General features: G+C 35.2%; 1 long non-coding RNA gene across 1 annotated transcript in view; it reads left to right on the forward strand.

The window, feature by feature from the left end:
• Nucleotides 1–904: 904 nt before the first annotated feature.
• LOC124958255 (uncharacterized) overlaps nucleotides 905–27,278 on the forward strand; it is a 79,474-nt gene continuing 53,100 nt past the window's right edge. The window contains exon 1 of the long non-coding RNA XR_007103856.1: nucleotides 905–1,020. This is a non-coding gene — a long non-coding RNA (uncharacterized LOC124958255). The remainder of the gene's footprint in view (nucleotides 1,021–27,278) is intronic.

Here is a 27,278-nt window from a genome sequence, read left to right on the forward strand (position 1 = left end):
GTGTACATGGTTAGTTGACTCATGCAAACATATAAACAGACTTTTCCATGAAACCAAGGTGTGGGTGAGTGTGAAATCCACTCCCTGCTGATTTTCTGATTTGTTCCTAAGCTCATTAGATGCTCTGCACCACCTCCAGGGGATGAATCTCATCTTCAGACAATGTTAAACTCATTCTCTTGAGCAGAGGTGAAAAAGCTATTTCCCCACTGGAGTTTTCAAAGGCAAACATTTCCTGCAGGAAATCAAACAATTCTAGGACTTGACAAGATAGCTAAGTATATTCGGTTTAGCAAGTAACTGCCAGTGGAAACGGTCATATACGTCCATCCATATATAGTCACAGGCCCCTCCTGGGGATGACAAAACCGTTAGTTTTAAAAGGAAGGACAGTTACTGGGCAAAACATCTTGCTGCAAACTCTGTCATTGTCAAAATAGGAACGGACAATCTCACAGATTGGAGATTGGAACGCTAAGCTAAATTAATGATGAGTACATAGATGAATATGTATATGTTGCCTTCTGTAATGAGCACACATGATAAAATAAGACTCGGAATCCCTGATTTTAGGATATTTTATTTTGTGATTATTTCTTATTTAACAAATATTTAAAAACCAAGTATCTGTCAGGCACCGTAATGGGTCTTAGCTGTTTACTGTAGACAAAGAAGGATAGCCCCTGGATTTTGGTTTCAAATTCTAGTGCTGAGGAAAGATAATAAATCAATAAACAAATGTATCACAAACTACGATAGGAGCTATGAAGAAAATAAGCAGGGGGATGAACAGGAAACAAAGGGGTGGGTAGTCTTCCACGTACGAAGGTCAGAAATAGGTTTCCTGAGGAAGTGACTCTGAAAGTGTATCTAGAGGCAGAGGAAGCCAACCTCTTGAGAAGCAGGAGAGTTCATCTCAGAGAAGGGAACAAGGGCAACAGTTGTCTGGCCAGAAGGTGAAGGATGGCCTTTGGCAGCAGCTCAGTAAGCAGGAGAACAACTGGCCTGCAAGGAGGCTAGGTGAGTGCGGGCTGGAGGTGCTGTGAGTTGTTGAGGGTCATAGGCAGGACAAGTGCGGAGGAGGGGTGGGGTCAGGCAGCAGACTTTCTTCTTGCTCTGTGAAGCTCTGTTCGGCTCAAGTCCTTTCTCTGTCATTCTAACCTTCCTTAATCTGACCATTCTTTCCATTCCTCCCTTGGAACTGATTCTTTACAGGGAGAAGGGAGATAGAGGCAGACATCTGACTTTCTAAATTACCTTGGACTGTGAAGATGAAAAAACCTTTTCCAAAAGTGGCGACTGGAAATATGACTAGGGAAACAAAAGTGGATAAACAAGCCATTCAAACATGTATGAGTTTCAAAGAATTAGAAATTTGTCCTTTCTTTAATTTTTTATTTGTTCTACTTAGTTGTACATGACAATAGAATGCATTTATGCATTTTGATAAATCATACATAAGTGAAGTGCAATTTCTCATTTTTCTGATTGTACATATTGCAGGATCACATCAGTAAATTTGTTTTCTAAATGCACCTTCTAACAGAATTTTTCTCCATTATACATCTCCCATTCTACCCCTTCCTTTCAGTTCCTGATATTTTTGAAGATTTTTGGATTGCTGTAAATTTTCTCTTTGCTCAGAGATTCACACATTTGATAGATGATTATAATCTTCTCATACCTACAAAATATATGTCATGTACACTTGTGTATACATACACAGGCCCCAGGGAGGGGAGGGAGAACCACCATTATTAATCCTGGCCTCTCCTGAAAAATCTGTTGCTTGCAGTTACTGGAGCTCATGATCACTAGTTCACTGCCACCTCATCTAAGGTGTCCTGCAGGGAGGTTCACTGCCCTGACGGGTCTATCTGCCACTCATTTGCTTCACTGTTGTCTCATCTTCACTCTGACAGCAGACCAGTTTATAAACTCTAAGTCTTACCACAATTCTCTTCTATTTAAATATTCTTATTTTATTCCATACAAAATCTCAACAGAGAAACCCTTGAACGGCCATTGTGCAAAGCTCTGTGGATTCTTCCAGATCACATTCATCACAGTTGAGGACTGCCATTGTAAAGTCTAAGAGAATCCCTAACAGAGAGAGAGGTTTTGTCAAATTTGCTTGTTGTCTGCTTAAATAACAGAGCACAGCAGCTAATGATAGTAGAGTGAGCAGTGATTAGGTAACCTGACTCTCACAAAGAAATAAATTACCTAGAAGAAGTATCTTGATCTGAATCAATTCTTGTTTACTTGAAAAATACATTGGGCCAGAATTTAGCTTCTAATAATTGACACCATTTAGATAATTGTGTCCACTGTGTATAATTTTGCAATATAATTGATTATATCCTATTAAAATTAAAAATTCCTGCAATATAGTAGATAGAAATGAGTAGAAAACTACCTTATAGTTTTATCAATTATTCCACTCAAAAGAAATAGATATTGAGTTTGCTTACATATTTTCAGATATTAAAAAATTCATGTAAATAAGTGTACAAAAAACAAAAATATAGTTTTGACTTATTGTGACAATATTTAAGTTTTAAAATTTTTACATATTTGAGGGCATGTTATTTTGCTATTTTCTTTCTCCAGTAGTGTGTTATATATTTTAGAATGTGACATAGGTCATTTAACATTGGTATATGTCATAATATAGAATCTCAAAAGCAATCAAATAGTCTCTTAGTAGTAGGTACTAAAATTATTTCTAAAAATTGTTTTGTAAGAAGAATCCTTTCACACATATCTATATTAAAATGTTAAAATTTGTATATTTAATTTTTACATATAGTTATACTCCCTGAGTTATCCAAATTTTTATTTATTAGAATTCCCTTTCTCTAATTAAAATTTAAAGATGATTAGTTAGTTTAATTTTAGTTAAACTTACTAAAATTTTCTTTTGTAATTCATTTCAAAACACTAGCTTCTAAAAATTATTTTACTAATCAAATTTATTTATTTCTATTGTTTGTTCTGTTTTAAAACTTTAGTGTGTGGAGCATGATACACAGACCTCATTTATTCTTTTTTGTTTTCTAATAATTTCATTTACATCTATATATATTTATTTGAGTATTGCCCAAAGAATATGCAATAAGCTGATTGCTTTCTAAGTATTTGTTAACTTCAATTTCAGATTGCTTTTAAACTTTGTTTTGAACACAATTATGGTATGGGGTTGAAAATTAAATTTGATGAATCCTTGGTTTTCTGGGCTTCATTTTAGCCAATATCTAATTTTTCAGCTTTATTAATGTATAATCAACAAATAAAAATTGTGTCTTTTCAAGATGTAGAGTGGGATGATTTGATATATATGCATATATATGTATACACAATGTGTCTATACATATATATATCTCCCAATCAAATACTCATTACCACACTTAGTTATCATTTCTCTATATGTGAAATGAGAATAATTAATAATTAATTCTCTTAGCAAATTTAAATTAGAAGACAGCATTAACTCACCATGGCACCATGCTGTACATTACAACCCCCGAATTTGTGTACCTTATAACTGACTGTATCCTTTGACCAATTATCTTCCCATTTTCTCCACACCTCAGACCCTGGGAATCATCATTCTATTCTTTCCTTCCATGAGTTTGGCACTTTTTAGACTCCACATGTAAATGAAGTCATTGAGTATTTGCTGTTCTGTGTCTCATTTGTTTATTATGATGTTCTCCAGATTTATGTACACTGTTGTAAATCACAAAATTTCCTTCTTTTATATGACTGACTACTACTCCATTATCTGTGTGTATGTGTACCCACTTTTTCTGTATCCACTTACAGACCCCTTGTTGCTTCAACACTTTGGCTACTATTAATTGTGCTACAATAAACAGAAAGGGGTGGAGATATCTCTGTGAGATAGAGATTTAATTCCCTTTGAATATAAACTTGCGATATGGATGATATGGACATTTTTAAAATTTTATGGAAACTACCAAGCATTTTCTATAATGGTTATACCAATTTATGTCACCATCAAGAATGAACATGGCTCCCTTTTTTTCACACCCTTATCACACTTCTTGTATATTTTTTGGTAATAGCCATTGAGAGATTCTAATAGGAGATCATATCTCATTGTGATTTTTATTTGCATTTTCTTGATTATTAGTGATGTTCAGCAGCATTTCATATATCTTCCTGTGCCCTTATATGTCTTCTTTAGAAAAATGTACATTCAGGTACTTCACTCATCATGGAATAAAGTAGTATTTTGTTTTGATATTTGCTATTGAATTGTTTGAGTTCCTTATATATTTAGGAAATTAACACTTTATCAGATACATCATTTGCAAATATGTTCTCCCATTCTTTGGGTTGCCCTTTCATTTTCTTGATTACCTTCTTTGATGCGCAGTACCATTTTTAGGCTGATATAGTCCCACTTCCTTATGTCTGCATTCATTTCATTGGCTTCTGTTGTCATATGCAAAATATCATTGCCAAGATCAATGTCAAGAAATTTTTTCCTATGTTTTTCTAGAACATTAAAGTTTTAACTAACTTCAAGTTAATTTTTCTATATGGGGTAAGCTAAGGGTCCAATTTCATTCATTTCCATTTGGATGCCACTTTTCCCATCACCATTTATTGAAAAGAGTATCCTTTCCCATTATGTATTATTGATGCTCTTGTTAAAGTTCAGTTCACTGTATATGCAGGGGTTTATTGCTGGGTGCTCTATTATTTTTATTTGCCTATGTGTAAATTTCCAAGTTTTAATATAAAGAATTATTACAATGGATAGGCACTGACTTTCAATCTGTGGACCTCCTCCTTTAAAAGCAAGACCATACTGAAGATAAATAATTTTATCTATAATAGATCAAATTAACGCTTACAGACACTGTAAGAAGAGGTCTTCAAACTGACATCACTTTTCAGTCCTATTGCAAACAACTTCCCATCTTGCTTTGAACAGGGTATTGAATGAACATTTACCTACTACAGTCTGGGCAGATGTGACATGTGAGATGATACATTCATTTGTGATATATATATATATATATATATATATATATATATATATATATATATTGACTTTGAGGTTGACTTTGAACTGAGGTTGACTTTGAACTCAGGACCCTCCTACTTCAGCCTCGCAAGCCACTAGGATTACTAGCATGCACCACCGTGCCCAGTTGTTTGTGCAATAGTTTACCTAATGTAGTTTTGTTATTCTTTCAACAAACATTCATTGAAAGCCAAGAGTGTATGAGGTACATTTATAGATGTTTGGGACTCATTAGTGAGAACAGAAAAATAATCCCTACTCATGTAGAATTTATGCTTTAGTAGGGAAGCCAGGTAATAAATAATGAAGATAATATATAACACATAAAGCATATTGGAAGGTGATATAAGCTATGGTTAAATTAAATCAAGTCAGTCAGTGAAAGTAGCATTGAGCATTATTATTGAGCTTTGAGGAGACAGATACCTGGGGAGAGAGAATCATGGGTATAGGGAAAAATAAGTCCAAGGTCCAGTGTTGGGAATCACTTTGGAGAAGTGAGTGCATGGTGACATGAACAAAGCAACCAGTTGAGAGAGAGAAGATTAACTAGAAAGAAGGTGGTAATACTGTATACCCTGTAGGCAATGAAAACTTGTGATTCATAGATATTTTGAAAGTTAAAATATTTCCTGAAGGTCTTATGGCTCAATGCCTCCTCTATTCAAGAACATTCATGCCCTCATATGATCCTGCATTGCAGTCTGAGGTTTCCTTGATTTCCTCAAATACTTAAGAAACATAAAAACGTGAAGATTCACAATTGTAAGTTTACAGTTTTACCAAAAATACTCAGATGACTAGAGAACAAGATGATCTTGACCCCAAATATTACCCAGGGATTTTGATTCCTTTTTGTCTTCTTCTCTTTGTCTCCTTTCCTTAAAGCTTCTTCTGTAATCATCTGAAGCAGTCATACACTCCTGAAATGCTGCCAGACATCAATGTGGCTTTTTAATTAAGCACACGCAATGGTTTGTTTCTAGCAATCCCTCTGCAGACAACTTATTGACTCACGTTTCAGTTTAGCATTTATAAAATGTACCAAACTGACAGACATACACAATTGAGGTCCCCACCCCTCCCTTGACTCTCTTCTATGGATCCTACATAGTTAGAGTCTTAGCAAATCCTTACACCTTTTCTCTATCTAGAACAAACATAACCCATGCTAGATCAAACAAGAAATATTTTCACAAATATAGAGATAAAATAAAAGATCAAATGTGAGGGATGGTGTACATCAGGGACTAACAGATCCAAGATGTCAGTATTTATGACTATTTCCTTCACCACAACATACAGAAAAATTGATTGAACATTTGTGAAATACATGAATAAATGGAAAGTAGATAAATGTTTACAATAAGTTACAACATGAGTATCGTTTGTACTTTGTTCTGTCACCTTGTCCTATGTATGTAACTTCTCTATGCCTTAGTCTCTATCTGTAAATTGGACATAATAATGGTAGCACTTCCTTGACTTGGTATGATCATCAGATAAATTTAAGATGTTGAAACACATGGCATGAATCAGATTGTACATTTTACTTTTCCTATTTCTCATGCTCCACCATTTCCTTTAAGATATACTCATCAATGCCTCTTGCACACAGTTCTATGTGTGAGTTGCTTGTTCACTGTGCAAGACCTGCCTCCAAGTCTCCTCTGAGCCTTCCCAGAACTTCCCTTGCCCAGGTCTATGCTGCCTTTAATCTCCCACTGCCTTCTTCATATGAAAATCCCTGAGGACAAGGTATTCTGGTGACCAGGCCTTCCCTGGAGACTTCTTTGGAGGCTTCCTTCTCTGAAGTAGAACTCAGTTAAAAAAAAAATTCTTGAATCAAAACGATTCTGCAAAATTTCATGAGTGCTTTCAGGTTCCCTGCTCCTGGGATAGTTGTACACTGTACATGAATACCCCAACCTTCACTATTCTATTGTCAAATTTCCATGACTCAACTGATTAAAAAAAAAAAGGAATTTAGAACAGAGGAGTATGTCTTGTCATTTGAACATATACTCTAGAAAGTGTCATTCTAGGGCACATTATTTCAAACTCACTGTTCTTCAGTTTCTTGTGGATTAAAATGAATAAAAAAAATTTTACCTAAGTCATAAAGTTGCTATAAAAGCTTAATAACACTTTCAAAGTACATAGAATGATTCCGATCCCATAGCGAATACTCTAATATTATTTTTGTAATTATTACTATCTTTATTTATTATTATCTTCATATTAGCTTGAGCCTATTACATTTTTAAAGTATGTGATTATAGAGAACTTTTATAATGAAAATTAAAGTGGATCTCATTTGAGGTTCTAAATAGAAATGATCTGTAATTGGCCAGAATGGAATAATCAGAAAGATCTGAAGTAGCTTAGTGCCAAACCGAACTCTACCTGGTTTTCTGTGCATGATTCTATTCCAGTTCCCTGCCTCTATCCCCAAGTGCCCTACTCTGCAGACTTGGTGTTTCTTCCAGAAGGCCTCTACCCTTGTTTCCCCATTGTATCTGATGAGTCTCTCCTTGCACTAAAGACGGTTCAAGTCCCTTCTCAAGTGAATCTTTATTGACCACATCTATGTATCTCAGTCTCCTTTTAGTGGAATTGACTGGATCAGAGTTCAGGCTGTGGTATTAAGAGAACAAGGACATAATTCAACTTCAACCATTTATCAGTCACATCCTGTATAGTAGGTTACATAACATCACAAAGTCCTGCATCTCAGTTCTTCTATATATGAGATGTATCTACTTCTTAAGGACAATGTGAAGTTAGTGAGAATATCTAATTTTTAGTAGTGTCTGCATAGACAACAAGAATTTCATGAACACAAATCACTCGGTAGTCATTTTGTTTGCCTCACTTTTTGACTCTGATAATATTTATCACATTATATTTGTCATTTATAAAAGCATTGATATCTCCACATTGATCTCTAATACTATCTGATATTGCAGACCCTTAGAAACATTCATTAGGTGGTGGAAAGTATGAATAAGCTTCCTGAGAGCATTGGCTATCCAGGTTCAACAAAGACAGGTTGACAATATCAAGCACAGGCAGACATGCAGTAGAGTTACTAGATTTAGTAAATAAAAATACAGGGCATCCAGACAAACTTGAACTTCATAAAAAGATACTAATTTTAGAAACATATGCACCATGATGTATTTGAAGTACATATATACTACGATTTTATTTGTTATTTAACTGAAACCCAAATGTCGCCAAGAGTCCTGCATTTTACCTGGCAACCTTGCTCTGAAGTCACGTTCAAACTTGAAAATCTTCCTCATGCAAAGGATGAGAATTAAGATTTGAGAACAACTTTGTGACACCCAGTCAAGGTTATGATAGACATAAATTGTATTTAAGACTACATTATTCACCTACTTAGTCTAGCTTTGAGTCTCAGTTACTTTGAAATGACTACTACTATTAAATTAAATCCTGTTCCTCAGAATATACTGAGGCGGACCATAGTGTCCTTTTTTTTTTTTTTTAATTGAGGTAGCAATAAAGCATTGCATCAAAACTAGTACAAGAATGCACTATCCCAGTGCACTGGTAATCCTGGCCTTGAAGTGCCTCATTTATTTATTAGTTCCAGGGAAGAAGCAGATCCTGTGGGTCAATCTTAGCCACCCCAAGTTGCTTCCTTTGGGAAGTTAATCAGCAGCTAGTTTTATTGCCCTCATCTCTAGCATCACTGGCACTCCTTTATTGCAACTTAGCACTTGGATATTTTTAATCTATTAAGTATCCAGAATAGGTTATTGCTACATGCAATATATAGTTTCTATATCCATTTTATTTAGATCTTTATTTCTAGTTCCTAGTAAAGGTCTTTCCACATAATAGGAAGTTAATAAATAGTAAATAAAAAATGGTTAAAATCTCAGGCTCTGGAAGCAGACAAAAAAGATGCAAATTCTGACTTGTGTCACTAATTACATAACTGCATAAATTTGCTAAGTTACATATCCTCTCAAGGTAAGTTTATTGTCTACAGAATGGGGGGCAAAAGAAATAATGGAGATACATTCATCTGTTAAAGATTAAATGAAATTTTGCACTTAAGTTGCTTAGTAGAGCACCTGATGTTGTATCAAATGTCTTAAAATACCAGTTAATGCATTTATTTCTGAATCCTACTGTAGGCAAAGTGTTAACAAAACACCATCTCTGCTATATGAGAACCTGACCTTCAGGTAATTATACAGCTCTGTTCCCCTGAAAACTCTGATAAGGCTAAAAATGTCAACACGTTTCTAGGCAACATATCTAATGGTAAAACACTATCCCTACACAGCAAATTACATCTGGACTGGGAAGAGCTATAAATAAACTAAACACATGGGGGGAAACATCTTTGGGATGCTGTGAGCGTTGTGTCATGTGTGCCCCTTGTTTTGACTCTGGATGTTATTCCTGCGAGGTTTGAAAAATACTCTAGCCCTTCTGGGATGTGGAGCTTCTTAAGCCAGGACAGCCCTACACCCACCACTGTGGACATTGCTTCCCTGAAGTTGTCATCGGGGAAGAAGCCAGCTTCTCCATAACTATATGAACTGCAGCCTGCACTGCCAGCTCCTCTCCTCTATTCTTGGTAGACTTCCAGCTTGGCCTATGATGGTCTCAAGGTCTGATGCTCACCAAAGCCTGAGGAGACGCCTGGTTGTGTTTCAGGTCTGTCCACTGGAAAGTTTACTTCTGTTTTGTATCCTTCATAAATGTTCTAGTGATCTTGGAATCGTAGAACTAGAAAAGGTCATGCATGCAACCACCTTTGAAAGTTTTCCCATTGTGGGAAGTTCTGCAACATTTACAGAAACTGTCCAGCTGGACTTTGTTCTAATATATTCAGTGAAGAAAACAGATTTTCCCCTAAGGATTTCAACATATTGTCAGACAATTGTCATAATTATATAGAACTTTGTTTTGTGCAGAAATTTTTGTACTTGAAATACTTTCCATTATTTTGTGATTCTATCCTGGGAGACAGATTAAGTTTAGGTTTTCCCCCCAATTAACATCCATTTACTCGAAAACAACTTGCCCCTTTTCACCGAAAACTATGTCCTGTTTCCCCAATCATCCCTTACTGTCTTTATTACCTTCCTTCCCTTTTCCTATACTAAGATATCACTTCCCTCTTGCAGTAGTTTCTAGTACACTTGGTACTATCCATAATTCAGAACAATGGTATCCTATTTTACTTGTTTTTATATTATAGGAGCAATGCACAATTATTTTAAACATGAGATATGTAGAAAATGTAGAGCAACAATCCAAAACACTAAAACTGACAAAAATATATGAGAAATGATATGGTTAATAATAAGGAATAAAATAGATCATCAGTAAAATACTATGACTGCATGCTTTGGAGGAATACCATCTGTATTCAAATCATGGCACCACAAATGATTAAGCATGCAAATTTATGTAGGTTATTTAATTTATTCAAGCCTGTTTCTTCATGTATAGGGTACTGATATAATACTACAAGTTTCAAAAGGTCATTATCAAATACAAAGGAGTTCATATAAAATCTTCCATTTACCCTTGACTAAGAATAAACAGCATGCAAACTAGCAATGCAGGTTGATAAACATTGCAAGTTCTGAGGTTGAATCTTATTCTATTATTTGTTAACTATAAAACCTTGGGCAAGTTATTTAATGACCCTCCATCTCTATCATCTCAATTGAAAATTGGACACTGTAGCAGATTATATTTTTACATAGATGGTGTTAATTTGTTTTCATTCTGAAATCTCTTCTTGAAACTTGGCAAATCTATCATCAAGTGATGGAGATTGTGCCCCTTTCTTTCAACCTGGGAAGGCCTTTGGGACTGCCTGTGTAGTGGGAATGGGGAATGTATGCAACTTCCAAGGCTGGATCATAAAAGCTGACATAGTTTCTTTTTTTTTTTTTTTTTTACTGTGTTCTTTCTTTTGGAACTGCCATGTAAAAATTCTGGCTAACCTGAAGTTGCCATAATGGAAAGATCATATAAAAACTGAGAGAGGGACTGGGGAGATAGCTCAGCTGGTAGAACGCTTGCCTTGCAAGCATAAGGCCCTGGGTTCAATCCCCAGCACCGCAAAAAACAGAGAGATGTCTAAAAACTTACTGCTGTTCCACTTTTTTAAGCCTTTCTGTGCCAAACCCCAGGCACACATGTGACTAAGCCATCAGATCAATCTGTCCTTAATCATATAATAGACAAAGAAAAACAGAAAAACATATCACGGGGGCTATCTTACCTCCAGAATAATGAGAAATAATGGCAAAATGATTCTTGTTTTTATAAGCCACTATGTTTTGAAAGGATTGGTCAGGCATCTACAGTATTCATATACACACATATTACAGAGGAGTGATTGTCAGACTTTAGTGTCTCATCTCATAGGTAGCACTAAGGGCTTGTAAAGAGCTGATTCTAGGACTCCACCCCTACAATTTCTGAATTAGTGTGAATGTGTGATAAAGTTGAGAACTTACATTTCTAACATGTTCTTAGAAAAAACTAATGCTGGTTGTCAGGGGGCCAAATTTTGAAAATTACTCCTTCATTTATGAATTCTACTTTTACTACCATTTTTAGTACTTAGTTATGTTTACATTGCATTAAACATATTTATACACTGCCAATTCTTTTCTATATAAAGGAAATTTATACCCACTTTTTCTCTATAACTTGCCATCTAATTTCCTTCTTTTATCCTGAGTATCAATCATAATGACTTTCACCTAAGTACTTAGCAATGCTTCTAAGAGGATATGTGAACGATACCCACTTCCATTTACAGGTGTGTGATATCTGAAGGGAGATACAATTCAAGAGCAAGAGAGAGAGAAGGAGAATGGGCAAGACAGTAAGGGAGAATTTCACATTCCCTGCCCTAAAATCTCTATCTTCCCAAAGAGGAGGTTCATGTTGTCTTTTTCTAAATTTAATGTATGCACCTCTAGATAGGAGTATCATTTCTCCAAATGCTCCTTTTATTCAATCTCTTGAAAATGGCATAGTAAAATAAAATAATTGAAAGTGTCAGTAACAACTGATTTAAAAAATCAGTTATTGTACTTCTGTTTTGCTATTATGACTATTGTTTGATAAAAGGAAAGCATCAATTGTTTGAGTTTTTGAGCATGTTATATAGTCCATAATGCTGTACATCAGCATTCATGTTAGAGACAAGATTTTATGGGTAAAAATGTAGAAAAATATGACTAGACAGAACCAGACTAGAAGAACCCACAGAACCTTCAGATTCCACATACCCCAAGTTTTTAATAGTTCTTACAAGGTTAGTCATGTCTAAGAGTCCTATAAAATTTTCAAAATTCACATTTAATGTTTGTCTCCTTCCTTTCAATCCCATCTGGAGGAGTACCATGAGAATAAGTGGCATAGTCTATATGAAAACTCTCTAAGCCTACTTGCATACACATGAAGCAATTAATGGTTTTAACCAGGTGTAAGTCATGGTGGAAATTCAGATGTTAGTCTACATAATATGTAACTTAGATGCAATGCTTTGAGGAGTATTTGGTACTTGTTATTTCAAAATGCTTATGGAAATGCACAAATGGTGAAACTGTCACTACCTTCTTAGAAGACAACATTTGGTAGGAAAACTGGACTGAGACAAGGTTTACCTTTCTCAAACATTAGTGGGATTATGTGATTTCTCTGCTAAAAGTTTTCAAACTTTATCATGTTGCTTTTAGGGAAAAAATGGATAACATATTGAGCTACTAATAAAGCTCCTGTGATCTGGCTCATTATTCTGTCTCTGATCAATTTCCTCACATTCTCACAATCCTCCAGGCCCTTGGGTTTGGCAGCTCTTCCAGCACACAACATCCAAGCTCATATTACCACACCTTTGCATTTTTCTGGAATATCTCCACCATTGATATTTCTCACTGTCTGCTACATAGTGACCATAACATATGAAAACTTTATATCATTATTTATTCATATTGTCCTGTTACTGCACTGTTTTAGCATCTGCCCAATATGCTGATAGAGTGCAAGATGGAAAGTTAGGGTTTGTGTCAACCTCACCATTGTATCACCTCATAAGGCCCACAGAGCACTTGCTGCTTAATAAGTATTAAATGTTCATTAACTGAACGAAGAAAAAATGTATATATTCCAAACAATTAAAATAAAATGAAAGTTATGATAAAAAAAAAAGGTGAACTAACAAAAGACACCATGGACAGTGATTAAAGTAGCAATTTGTTTTAGTTAAGGATGACTTCAAAGAGGAGGCAAAATATTTTATTTTAATTAACATTTATAATTGAGCATATGGAGACTGGTTTGTTGTCTGATAGAAACAAGTGCACCACCTCCATCTCAAAAGTCCACAACTCAACCCAAATCATTTATGAGAAGGACGGCAGTGGTATAGCTACAGAAGTCACACTTTGTAACTACATAATATGTATTGATAGACTTTCCTTAGTAGTTCAAATGACCCTGTTAGTAATGAATTTATACCCATTTTAATAAAGGAGTAATCAGAAGCTCCAAGAAGTAAATAGATTACACGAAGTCAAACAGGGTTAGTACTCAAACTTGGGAGTATGCCAAAGTTCATGGTCTTTTCAATATTTCACTAAGTCATTCCATTACTAAGTGAAAAGGAAGGGATGCAACTTCCCCACGGAATAATGTTTTCCAGGGAAGGGAAAAAACATTATTAGGTACCTTCTATCCAGTCACTCAAGCTTTGTAAAGTATAAAATGCAATGGTAAGCATAGCGGCACACTCCTGTAATACCAGCAGCTCAGAAGGTAGAGACAGTGGAATCTTAAGTTCAACACCAGCCTCAGCAAAAGAGAGGTGCTAAGCAACTCAGTGAGACACTTTCTCTAAATAAAATACAAAATAGGACTGTGGATGTGGCTCAGTGGTCAAGTGCCTCTGAGTTCAACCCCCAGTACATTTCCCCCAACCTCCAAAACACATGCCATGGTAAGAAAAGCTGGAATGGCTGATTGTGAGTGGCAGCAGAGGGCAGGACCGGAAGCATAAGTCAAGGCATAGGAAACAGTCCGAGCCAAGGCTTAAGACAGCAGCAATCATCTCATGTTTGAGAAACTCATGGAAGAACAATGCATTCCAGAGACTTTCACATAAAGATCAATGTAAAGAATTTTGATGGCAAAATCTAAGGAAATCACAGGGCTTTGTGTTTAGTTAACTTTGCTTTCAGTTAAAGAATCAAGCTGGGTCTCTTAAACCATTAAGTTTCAAGTTTTCAATTCTGAGGATATTTCAATGACATTCACACAGATGCAATAAAATATGTTGAAAATCATTATCTAAATCAAATATAAATTATTGTATCAATTAAGATTATAAGATAATGGCATGCTTTTTATTATATCATTATTACATAATTATTTTATATGCTATATTTAAATTTTTCTACACGTTTCCTGTGGAACACAATTGATTAACCATCATACTTTCACTTCATTGTGGGATGACAGTGTAAACATTGAACCATAGGTATTTCAACTGCAGCACATTATGAATTTGCTTCAGGTGATCAACAGAAGCATTGCTATTCATTTCCTTAATAAGGAAGTGGAGTCTTTTAAGAAATCTGGGATTTATAAGGACAAAAAGTTCAACTATGGTAGTTTTGGACTCATATCCAAATCTTTCTTTACTTGCTGACTTAGTTTGGATAGACAATGTATATTCTCTGAACCTGAGGTTTTTTATTTTCAAAATAATATAATGAGTAAACTGGAGAATGAATGTAAGGTAGTAAGCATATACCCAGTGCTTTGACCTTGCCTGCCTCTTTACATAGTTGACCCCATTACATTTTCTTACACTGTGTGGTTTGCTTTCAGTCTTCTGCAAGCATCTTTTCCCCTCACCTTCCCTTTTTCAGCTTGATAACTTTTTCTGTTATTCCTGATGATAAGTCACAAAAGACCTTACTTTATTACTTGCATGTTTTTTTAAATTCCAAAGAGCGTTAGTCGATTAGAAGTCAGGGATAATCTAGTTTTTTTCTATAGAAATGATACTGTACAGCATACCATATAATGTCATTGCTTTCTGCAACAACAAAAAAAAAGAGAATAATGCAGGCAATTGACATTTTTGTCCATTCCTAAGACAAGAGTTTCCCAGAAAATTGTTGAATCAATGATGCTCACCTGTGCTATTTATATCATTGAAAGTAAAGCCTTTCACAATAAGGGTGGGTGAGGAGTCCAAGTAATGGGTAGATACCTTTGCATTTGTAATACACAATAGCACCTTTTTTTTTTTTTTATTGGTAATAGTTCATGGAGGCACATTTTTCTCTCAATTTGCAAAAATTCTTATTTGATCAAGGTCACCACTCAGGTACTTATTCCCTTACCATCATTAATCCATTGTTAGAAGCACTGCAAAGAGATGTGTCACACTTGGGAATACAACTTCTTAGGGTCTGCACTGGAAGGTGAGAGCTATTTTGCAATTTTCCTACATTTAGCCTTCATATTAGTGCTGGGAGTAAGACTCCTTTTCTGGAAACAAGCCTAGGGACTATAGTCAACACTCTGCATGTGAACCCAGGGTGACAACATAGCTCTCTGTATGTTGTTATTATTTTAAAGAAATACATCTATAAATAAAAGACTATTCTATTTCATTCTTCCAACATATGAAGTCACAATTACACATTCACTCTGACATCTTATTTTCTCATCTGTTAGACCTCACTGGAAAGTAGTACTTGATTCTAGAAGAGTTTATATTGCACATAATTACGAATCTAGCACACAGATATATAAATATGAGTAGATTTTTAAAAAATCATCAGGAGGAAGACTGTGCCTTATCTCAATGCATTTGCCATTTGCTATCATTGGGTCCTAGAGTCTTATCTTAAAGTGTTTCTTACAGGTTTTCTTAAGGAAGAGATACAGAAAAAATTTGCTAAATCTCAGGTATGTGCCAGGTACCATACTCTTTTAAAACATATTCTCTTATTTAATTGAAATGGCAGTTATCAAGTTTAATTATTTTTATCCTGTTTTATAAAACTTAAAACAGGCTCAGAGAAGTTAAGTGATCATCTCAACATTACACAGAAGATATGAAACTATGGTAAAAATAAATCATCTGTTGGTGGCAGCATGGAAAGGTATCTGATACTACAAAGAAGTAGAAAAGAAAACAGGATAATTATGAAAATTCTACAACAAAAACATAAGTGAAGTAGATTGTATAATTTGTGAACATCGATCATACCTATTTAGAAAAGTCTCTGCAGCAATTTGAATCGTACATCATTAGATCTCTAAGTATACTCTTATTTAGCTTTGTGTTTAGACTATAATCTACATTTTTCAATAAAAATAATCATTAGAGGCTATGATGAAATAGTTCATTTAATAAATAATACATTTTATCATTAGATTCTTATATTTTACATAACCATGGTGGAAAACATTTAGAATGATACAATCTTATCCTACAGTTGTTCTGTGTGATTTTGTGAGCCAATTGGCTTGGCATAAAGGGCATGGGTTCCCTCTGGGGGCTGTTTTGAGCAAAATCAATCAGGCAGGGCTGCAATTACTGCACCTGCAAATATTACTGTAACCTTTTCTACCCACTATCTACCACAGGTTGTGTTCCCAGGGAAGCAAACTATGAGATGGAACTGAGTGTGCAGGGTATTTATTTGGGTTTGCTCTTGGGAGGAACACCTGTGGAAGGTTGGATGGGGAGCAGGATTTGGCAGAGGGAGAAGGCAAGCTGCAACATGGCCAGCTCAGTCTCTGCCTACCAAATGGAGAGACAGAAGCTGAATATACTCTTAATTATCTAAGGTGGGTTGAAAGAACTGGTCCTTAATTCTTCTGGTTGGGCTATTCACTTACAGTGGGGCATGCCTAGAAAAGGCTTGATCTTGGGTGAGGCAGCTCTCTGAAACATAGGCAATCATAAAGGAATTGACAGTAGGGGGCTGTTACCTGCCAGCACACTAGAGCTGGGGTAACATGCTCTTCACTGGAAGGAGTCTGGGTACTGGAGCATCACAACATCCATTAGAATCCAAATGATGTAGCCCCTCTCCTAAGATGTCCTTATAAATGTAGAGGCATCCTGCCATGGGAAGTCCTTCCCTTTCTGTGAGCTAGCACAGTGGCTACATAGTCCTTTGATTATGCTTGTTTTTATTTATATATTTTAATTAATCTTCATTTAGGTAAAACAAAAAAGGGACTTTGGGGATGGGATGAGTGTGTAGACTGACTTTACAAGGTATATATGTCTGCTTAGGGTACCATGACTCAGTACCACAGACTGCAGGACTTAAGTAATAGAAATGTGTTCCCTCACAATTCTGCAGGCTGGAAGTCCAAGACCAAAGTACCAGAAGAATAGGTTTTTGGAAAGCTCTCTCTTCCTGACTTTTCAGGTCATGGCTTGTAGTGGCAGGCATCCTCACTCAGTCTCTCCTTGTTCCTTTCCTTGGCCTTTCTTTGTACAGAGAGAGGCAAAGATCTCTGGGTTTTCCTCTGGTCCCAAAACAAGTCCCACCAAATGAGGGCCCCATCCTATGACCTCACTGAACCTAAATTATTTCCAATTGGTCCTACCTTCAACAGAGTTGTGCTGGGGCTTAGAACTTCAATGCATGACTTTTGAGAAAGGGGGATGCAACTCAGTTCATAGCACAAGGAATTTAAATTGGAAACTGAAACTAATTCCAATTGTACGAAATGCAAATGATTTTTGGGTTTATGAATCTTTCTTGGTAGAGATTGGTAAAAGTTCTTTCACTAATAAGGGTGCAGACTACTTGATTGAATTCAACTGGTTGTCCTTTTTTATTTGTCTTCATATTTAGGCTTCCTCTGAATTTACCCATTAGTATATACCTGGGCTTCATGGTCATAACTTCAAACTTTTCTTTTATAATTGCTAATTTTACATTATTTTTGATATTTAACAAAATATTAAATTTTTTGTACATGGAAATGTAGGCATGATGCATATAATTATGTTATCTCATGTCAGATGGGAAGAAAAATTTATGATAACCTGGAAACAAAATTCTATCATTTTACTTATAATGGGATTCAAGTAATTTTTATTGTAAAAAGTATCCCTTACATAGGTGCCTACTCTTTTCCCTGAAATTTTATTCTGTAAACTTACTCTGAGGAAATAACCAGAAAAATATGTGAGTGTAGATGCATATGTATACACAAAGATATCGATATACAAGGATGTTCCTTACAGTATTAATTGAACATTTTGAAGCCATTTAATGGGTCTCTGATAAGACTCTAATAAAATAAAGTATGATACATATGCTTAACAAAATATTGTACAGTCATAAAAATTGCCTACTAAAAAATTTAATGACAAGAAGCACTTTTCACAGTTTAGGAAAAAAATCAATTTGCATTTCAAAATAGTTAATAAAAATTTAGCTATGTGTCTGGAACACATATGTACATAGAAAAATACAGACGGGTATATTGCAAACTTAATAGGCACTATTAACAGTGCCACCACAATTAATAGTGGTGGGTACATAGATAATGTTTATTTTAATATGTTCATTTTTAACTATTTTTATTTTTTCAAACTTCTTATAATTAAAATGCCATAATTAGGTAATTAAAAACATGGCAAATTGTTTAAAATTTGTGAAAAGTAATAAAGCAACAATCTAATGCTACTAACACTAATCAATTTTAATTCTTATTTCTTACTATGTGTTACAACCCTAAGATCTCTTATCTAAATTAGTTTTTATAACCCTAGAAATCTAAAGCAATCATCTACTCCTGCTCATGTTCAAGTTCAAAGCAACTAAATATATCTGACCATCTTTTTCAGTTGTATTCACACTATTCACATGTTCACTTATTTTCACATATTATAATGCAACATGTAATGTGCTTTTCTCCAAACTTTTAAAAAGACAAACTAAATATTTTTATCCAAATACAATGGATGCAAGCAACATAATGCAATTTATCCAAACATTTTCTGTAGGAGCTATATACCAGGAACCTTCCTCTTAAATGTTTAGAAGTGAAAAGATTGATTTCGATTAATGATAAAAGTTATTATCCACCAAGAACTTTCTCTATACAATATTAAGTGGGGTAATGGGGGAGATGGAAACATTAAAGAATCAAACAGGAGAGCAAACAGCTTACAGGGGGGTTGATCAGAGTAGTGGAATCTGCCCCCTGGGTGTATACAGTAGGTGGCCACCCTCTGTCACATCCTGAGCAGGTGAGATCCTCCTCTGGAAAGACATGAGAGGGGTCTTACCAATTGCCATCTGTGGAACACTTTACACTCCTTGGATTTGTTATTCAGCCACAAAGTCTGGAAGCCAATTCAGAATGTAGGTGCTATGAGATGGGTTTAATCATTTACTTAACTCTTGTTCTTCAGAAATATGCTAAACTCAAAATCTCAACAAGACCTTATACTTTATGTGCTAGTTCTGTTTCAAAGGACATTATCTAAATTGACAACCAGCTATTGTTACTATCATGATAATCAAGTGAGATTCACTTCTTATTTGCAATCAAAAGCGTAAATACATTTCTAATGGTTCACTTGAGCCTGTGAGAAAATGGCCTTAATAACTGCATTGGTTAACACAATTAGGTAGAAAACTTGAGATATATTAATTTAAAAAAGATTCCAAACTTGTACAAAGTTAAATAATATCTATGTATAGTATTTCTGTTATAAAAGTCAAAGTTGAATGTATTGGCACACACCTGTAATCTCAGGGGCTCCGAAAGCTGAGGCAGGAGGATATCAAATTCAAAGTCAACCTCAGCAATTTAGCAAGGTTCTAAGCAACTGAGTGATACCCTGTCTCAAAATTAAAAAAGAAAAAAAAAAAAAAAAAAAAAAACAGGGCTGGGGATGTAGTTTGGGTGGAAATTACCACTGAATGAAATTCAGTAAAATCTATCAATCAATCACAAGAGAAACCATTTATTATAACTTATACAAAAATCTATTTGATAAACAAATTTTCTATGGGCAGTATTTCTTTCAAAATAAAGTTCTATTTCAAAAAATAAAGAATTTAAACCTAATAGGTAACAAGTGATTAAAAATAGGTCACTGGCTATAGATATAAATGACACACAAATTGACAGTGGGAAGTTCGATAATTTTAAGATTCATTATTCTGACCCGAAGAGACTTTTTTTTCACCTCAATTTCACAATTCAGCATTTTGAAGTCCCCCAATTATAACAAATAGCAAGCCACTCTTTGGTAAAGGATAGTAGAAGTTTTAAATAAAAAATGAATGACATCAGTTATAATCAAGAACAATTGGCAGTCATGGTGTGGAGCAATTATTTTACAGTCCATTGTCTCTTTCTAAATGTCTTTACATGAGAAGTAGAAAACATTCAAACACTTCTACAAATTTCACCTATCAAGCTTTCTTTTTTAGCCTACTAAATGTGGTTTTTTAACAGCTGACATTGAATTTTGCCAAATATTTAATTGCATGTTAACAACAAAAGACAAAACGAAAGGTTTTTTTTTTTTTTTTTTAGCTCTATTAATAATTAAAGGATGAAGGGATGAAGAAAAGGTCCTTTATTTTCTATTTTAACACAGAATGTTGAGAAAACGCTATAGGCAAACCCTTGCATCAGGCACTGGAAATACACATGTGAATGAGACAGGACTTATATTCTAACAAAAGACACAAGAAATAACAACTTAATTTATAGTAAAATTTGTTCACTTATCCCACATTTGTTGGACATTTACCTATGTGTAGCTATGTGTTCAGTACAATGATGGGTCCTTGGGATTTATGAGTAGATAAAAATGAAAATGTTTAACCTCATGAGGTATGCAAATTAATTCTATGAAGAAAATAAACAGAATGAAATGGGGCTAAGAGATTTGCTCTTAAATATGAGAGAGGAGAGCCTGAGAATGTGATATTTTAATAAAGAGAATGATATAGCAAGGTGTGAGATATGTGAAGGTTTACTAGAAAAGAATTCCAGGTGGAAAAAGGGCAGATATAAAGACCTTGTAACAGTGGGTCATAGGAAGACCTTGCTTGGTGGGTCATAGGAAGAGAAGGGGCCTATTTCTGAGGCACAATGGCATGGAGGTGGGTGAAATGAGGTAAGATTGGCAGGTAAATGGGGACCAAATAATGAAGAACCTTGGAGACACAGTAAACTATCTGGATTCGGTTCACCAGATTCGAAGCTGGTAAGTGATATCATACTATTTACTCTCTATGTGAGAACTAAACAGTGGAATGAACAAGAAAAGAAACAATTTAGAAGGTTATTACCCTAGATAAGGAAAGAAATGTTAATGAAGGGGTTAGAGTCACAAATCTCCAAAGGCACAATTTCAAACACCATGATCCAAAGGAGATAAGATCATCACACCAAAAAGATATTTGCACTCCCATCTTTACCCATTTGTATTGCAGCATTGTTGACAATTGTTAAAACACAGAATCAAATCTAGGTGTTCATCAGTGGATGCATGGATAAAGAAAACATCACACACACACACATATAGGAATACTATTCAGTCATAAAGAAAAATGAAATTTTATCACTTATAGTAAAATGGACAGAATTGGAGGAAATAATGTTAATAATCCAGGCACATAAAGACAAATGTCACATATTCTCATTTATTTGTAGAAACTAATAAATCAATTCAAGAAGAAGGAAATGGAATAGTGGTCACTAGGGGTTCAGAAGGGAAGGAGGAGGGAGAGAATGAAGTTCAATAAGGGGCACTATAGCACAGTTAGAGAAGAGGCATTGGTTCTGTTTTTTTCTATAGCACAGTTGGGAAAACAATGGTTAATAGAAACTGTGATACATTTTTAAAATACTAGAATGGAAGAATATGGAATCCCAAACACATAACAATGTTTGATGCTTGAGGAAATAATGTGCTTATTATCCTGATTTGGCTATTACACATCATATATGTATATCTAATTAGCAAAATGTGTCCTATAAAAATGTACAAATTTTTTTTTTATTGTAAACAAATGGGATACATGTTGTTTCTCTGTTTTTACATGGAGTAAAGGCATACCATTTGTGTAATCATAAATTTACATAGGGTAATGCTGTTTGATTCATTCTGTTATTTTTCCCTTCCCCCCCACCCCTTCCACCCCTCTTTTCCCTCTATACAGTCCTTCCTTCCTCCCTAACCCTAACCCTAATCCTAACCCTAACACTAACCCCCACCCACCCCCCCATTATGTGTCATCATCCGCTTATCAGCGAGATCATTCGTCCTTTGTTTTTTTGAGATTGGCTTATCTTACTAGCATGATATTCTCCAATTTCATCCATTTTCCTGCAAATGCCATAATTTTATCATTCTTTATGGCAGAGTAATATACCACAGTTTCTTTATCCACTCATCAATTGAAGGACATCTAGGTTGGTTCCACAATCTGGCTATTGTGAATTGAGCAGCTATGAACTTTGATGTGGCTGTATCTCTGTAGTATGCTGATTTTAAGTCCTTTGGGTATAGGACAAGAAGTGGGATAGCTGGGTCAAATGGTGGTTCCATTCCAAGTTTTCTGAGGAATCTCCATACTGCTTTCCAGAGTGGCTGTACTAATTTGCAACCCCACAGCAATGTTTGAGTGTACCTTTTTCCCCACATCCTTGCCAACACCCATTGTTGATTGTGTTCTTGATAATCACTATTAAAATTCTTATTTTTTATCAAAAAATAAGAATTGAAATAAAATGTATCTTTGTGTCTTCATTGTAGTATTTACTATATTTGAATTCTGGATCTCTGGTTTGTCAGCTGTGCTTTGGAATAGACCTGAATTTAATCCCTTATTTATCTGAGTTTGCTAAGGTAAATTACAATCTATTATATATTATTTTTTGGGTCCAAATAAGTTAACATATGGAAGTGCTTTCTTAAGTGAAAAACTACTCAAACTTTTAGTGATGATGTTAAAGTTAGTGGGAACTCTGAGTATTAAAATTGTGTACTCAGGAGAGGCAGTGCACTTCTTGAATCACTGAAGCCAAAAGAGACAATGGCATGATTTTGATAAAAATACCAGCTTAGTCGACTTTCAAGTGAGAAGGAAAATCCATGGAATATTGATACCATTAAATAAATTTATGTCAATACATTTAATTTGAATTGTAGACTGAATGAAAAAAGCATAAAACAAAAGTTGTAAAAGTTGTAAAGTTTAGAACTTTGATGAGAATCTCCTAACATGTGTGACACATTTTGGATTAGTATGTAATATAACAAAGAGGGAAGAGTCAGTACAATGTTTTCAGTATGAAAACACCCAGCATATAAATAATACAGATTATTTTTTATGGCATTTGAGTAATGAAAAGTAACCATGCAATAAATTTTATGTGAGACTAATAATTTGATGATTGAATGGGAATTTCACAACTTTATTTTCTTTTAATAACTTAAAAGATAATATAATTGGCAGTTAAAGAGTCAAGATTTCAGATAATGCAGTAACAAATTGCCAATTTAAATTAAGACTTTTCTGCTCAATTATAATAAACTAAATAACATTTTACTGTAAAAAAGAAATATTTCTTTAGTATTATGTACTCACAATGTATATGTATATTTTTTCCCCTAAGTGTTTGGAACATACTAAAATTGCAGAGGGTAATCTCAAATTCATCACAAAGCATAATTATTTTGTCCTTTCTTAAAAGTCACAGCTCCCTTTTTCTAATATTTGTTAGACACATATGTTAAATTCATCAAAATTAAACACTAAGATATGACAATAGTCAAAGCACCACAGAACACTTTTCCAATGGTTTTGCTTCCACTATATCTTTTGGAGTCTAAATTCCTTTTTATTTCCTTCTTCTCCCTTTTACAAGATCATTCTGAATTGTGCATGGCTAAACAAATATTTACAATTATTTCTGCAACCTTCAATTTTTTTCTGTGTACTAATAATTGTTATTCAACTTTTCATCTGTGACCAAAATACCTGAAAGATCAATGTAGAGAAGGAAAGATTGATCTTAGTTCATAATTTCAGAGGTTTGAGTCTCCGGTCAACTGGCTCCATTTCTTTGAGCCTGAGCTGAGGCAGAACATTATGGCAGAAGGGCACTAGGGAGGAGAGCTGCTCAGTTTATGGAAGCCAAGGATAGGAGGTAGGGAGAGGGAGGGAGGGAAGGAGTTGGGGGAGGAGAGAAAGAGAGAAAGAAAGAGACACAGGGAGACAGACAGACAATAATGGGCCAGGGATTGAACTAGTCACCAAGGCCACACCCCAGGTGATCAAATTCCTCCAGCCAGGCAACATCTGCCAATAGTTTTTACCACCTCTCAGTAGTCCACTAAATAAATTAATCCACTGATGAGGTTAGAGCCCCTTCATAATCCAATTCACCTGTAAACATTAGAGCATTGCCCAATATCAGACCTTTAGGGAGTGTATTAAGGTTCTCTAGAGGAATAGAATCAACAGGAACTTAGATTATAAAAAGGGGATTTGTAAGATGGGTTTACATGACCAGGAACTAGTCATCTGCAGTTGGAGAACTGGCAGAACCAGCTGCTACACAGTCCAAGAGGCGGAAGCCCCAGAAGAGGGAGGATTAATAGTACTCTCCTAGTCCAAGACCAAAGCTACTGGAAATTACCTGGAGAATCACTGGCAGAGTCTGATATCCTCAGAGGATCAAAGCAGTAATCAAGAACCATTCAAGAAGAGTCGAGCTTGCATCTGCATCTGCTTCCTTGTTCTTCCAAATTTTATTCCATCCAAACCACCATCGTGTTGGGCTGTGCTGTCCTTGCTTAGGGGGTGTCTCCACATAAATTCCCTACTCCACATTTCAATCATTCCTAGACACAACCTCACTGACACACCCAGAAGCCTCTTAATCATCTGCATCTCTTAAGCCAATCAAGCTGAAAACTCAAATTAACCTTACAGGGAGATATTTCTAGGCCCAAACCATAAGAACAACATCCATATTACAACTTTGGAAATGTGAACGTATTTAGGGAAATATAATTTTTATCTCCCCTAATTGTTTTTTATTCAAGCACAGGTATTAGGTAGGTTTAGGATAGTTGTTTCCTCTAGCATATCATCCAATTCATTTAATAGAAGCTACTCAAGGGATATCTTTTGCTATAATCTCAGAAAACTTGCATGAAAATGACTATATGACTTCTCTGTAGCAGTGAATTTAATAGTTTGCACCTGTACTAAGAATATCATGTTCTTCTTGACTTCCCAGAGCTTCATCTCTGGGAACTTTCCCATCCTCCAGTATTTACCCCAAGCTCTCATCTCTCTTACTATAGGTTTCTATCCCATTAGTATAGGCATCACTCATCCATGTTTCTATACTCCACATTTGTGGTGGTATAATTAAAGAGCAAAGCCAAACATCAGGATGCAGTAATTGTTTCTGCTCATTGATAATTATGAGCTCCAGAATAGAAATGATCAAAAGTGAAATATATCTTCTCCCTTGAGAAATCTGCTGGGAAAGGACCTATTTCACATAAAGACACTGTTCTCTAGTCAGTGGTCTAGAACCCATGTATCATTGTTTCCTTTTTCCTTTCCCTGTGATTTCCAAGTATCCACATATTCCTTGGATCACTTCCTTCTTTTTGTCTTCTGTAACTGTTCAGGTGAAAACCCAACCACTGCTCATAAGTATTAGTGAAAGGCACTCCTAACTTATCACCTCGCCTTAGTCTTGCCCTTGTTTAATGCACATGACTACCCAACTGATTTATAGCATAGCATTATTTTATTTTACAATAATTGCTTCAAGATTACAGAAAACAAATACTGCCACACTAACATACTCATGACTAAGATATTTTGCTCTACAACTTCATGTCGTTTGAAGTTATAACTAGTGCTTATAAAACACTTCTAATGACAGTATTAAGCGACCTTTAATATGCTCTATGCTCAAGGGCAAAGTGCATTTACACTTTATTCTTATATCAATTAGCTGCTATAAAAAATACCATGGCTTAAACAACAGACATGTATATTTGCTGTTCTGGAAACTGAAGCTCAGAGATGGATGTCAGCATGACTGGATTCTGTTTATCATCCTTTTCTTGACTTGCACAAGCTGCCATCTCTTTTGCTGTGTCCTCACATGGGAGAAAGAGTGGAGGGCCCAAGCATGTATCTGTGCCTTTCGCAAGCATGAGGGGAGCTCTCTGGTGTCTCTTATTATGAGATAATAATCATGTCATGAAGACTGCACCCTCAGACCCTTGTATCAACCTAACTGCATTCTGAAGGCCCCATCTCCAAATTCCACCACTCGGGGAGCCAGGCGTTCAGTCTATGAGCTTTGGGAGGGCAAATTTCAGTCTTTAGCAATCCCTATTTCAGAGGTAAAGGAAACCAAGATACAAAGTACTCAGGAGAAAAGAAACAGACTCAAAAGATTCAAAGACACCCAAGGGTAAGAAGTGGGAGAACTGGGTTTTGAATTCAAGCAGTCTATGTCCCACATGGCATTCTTGGGCATTGTGTTATTATTTCTGATAAAAAAAAAAAGTATTGCATATTTTACCAAAGTTAGGCATTTTCCTCATTTTCTAGAGGAAATAACTATTTTGAAGCTTCTGTGCATTTTCTGAGGTTCCTTATTATGTATATATGATACATACTCACACATAACAAATTGAACATACATGTACACATACATTCATTTATAATATATATTTCTATTACACATGCATTTGACATATTTATCTAATTTTTATTTACATAAATGGAGTCAAATTTTACCTATGTTTACAAATATTTTTCTTACTAGATATTGTAATTTTGAGCTCTATCCCTATTGAAAATTGTTGTTTACCTCATTTACCTCATCAATCTTTCTCCTTCATGCCGTGCTGTCATTTCCTCCTTACCCACCTGGTGATAATAACGATTAATAAGTTTCACAAATGTAAGACATCCAAATACAATCTACTTTTTACTTTTTGACCAAACCTACTACTCTGAGACTCCTGTAAGTTACATCTTCCAATTGATCAACCTCAATGTTCCAGACTACTAGCCATCTCTCTGTTTCTCATTCTACAAATCATCAGCAGATGCTATGGTTTTACCCTCAG

The sequence above is a fragment of the Sciurus carolinensis genome, chromosome 11, assembly GCF_902686445.1.
Source record: "Sciurus carolinensis chromosome 11, mSciCar1.2, whole genome shotgun sequence".
Classification (NCBI taxonomy): domain Eukaryota; kingdom Metazoa; phylum Chordata; class Mammalia; order Rodentia; family Sciuridae; genus Sciurus; species Sciurus carolinensis.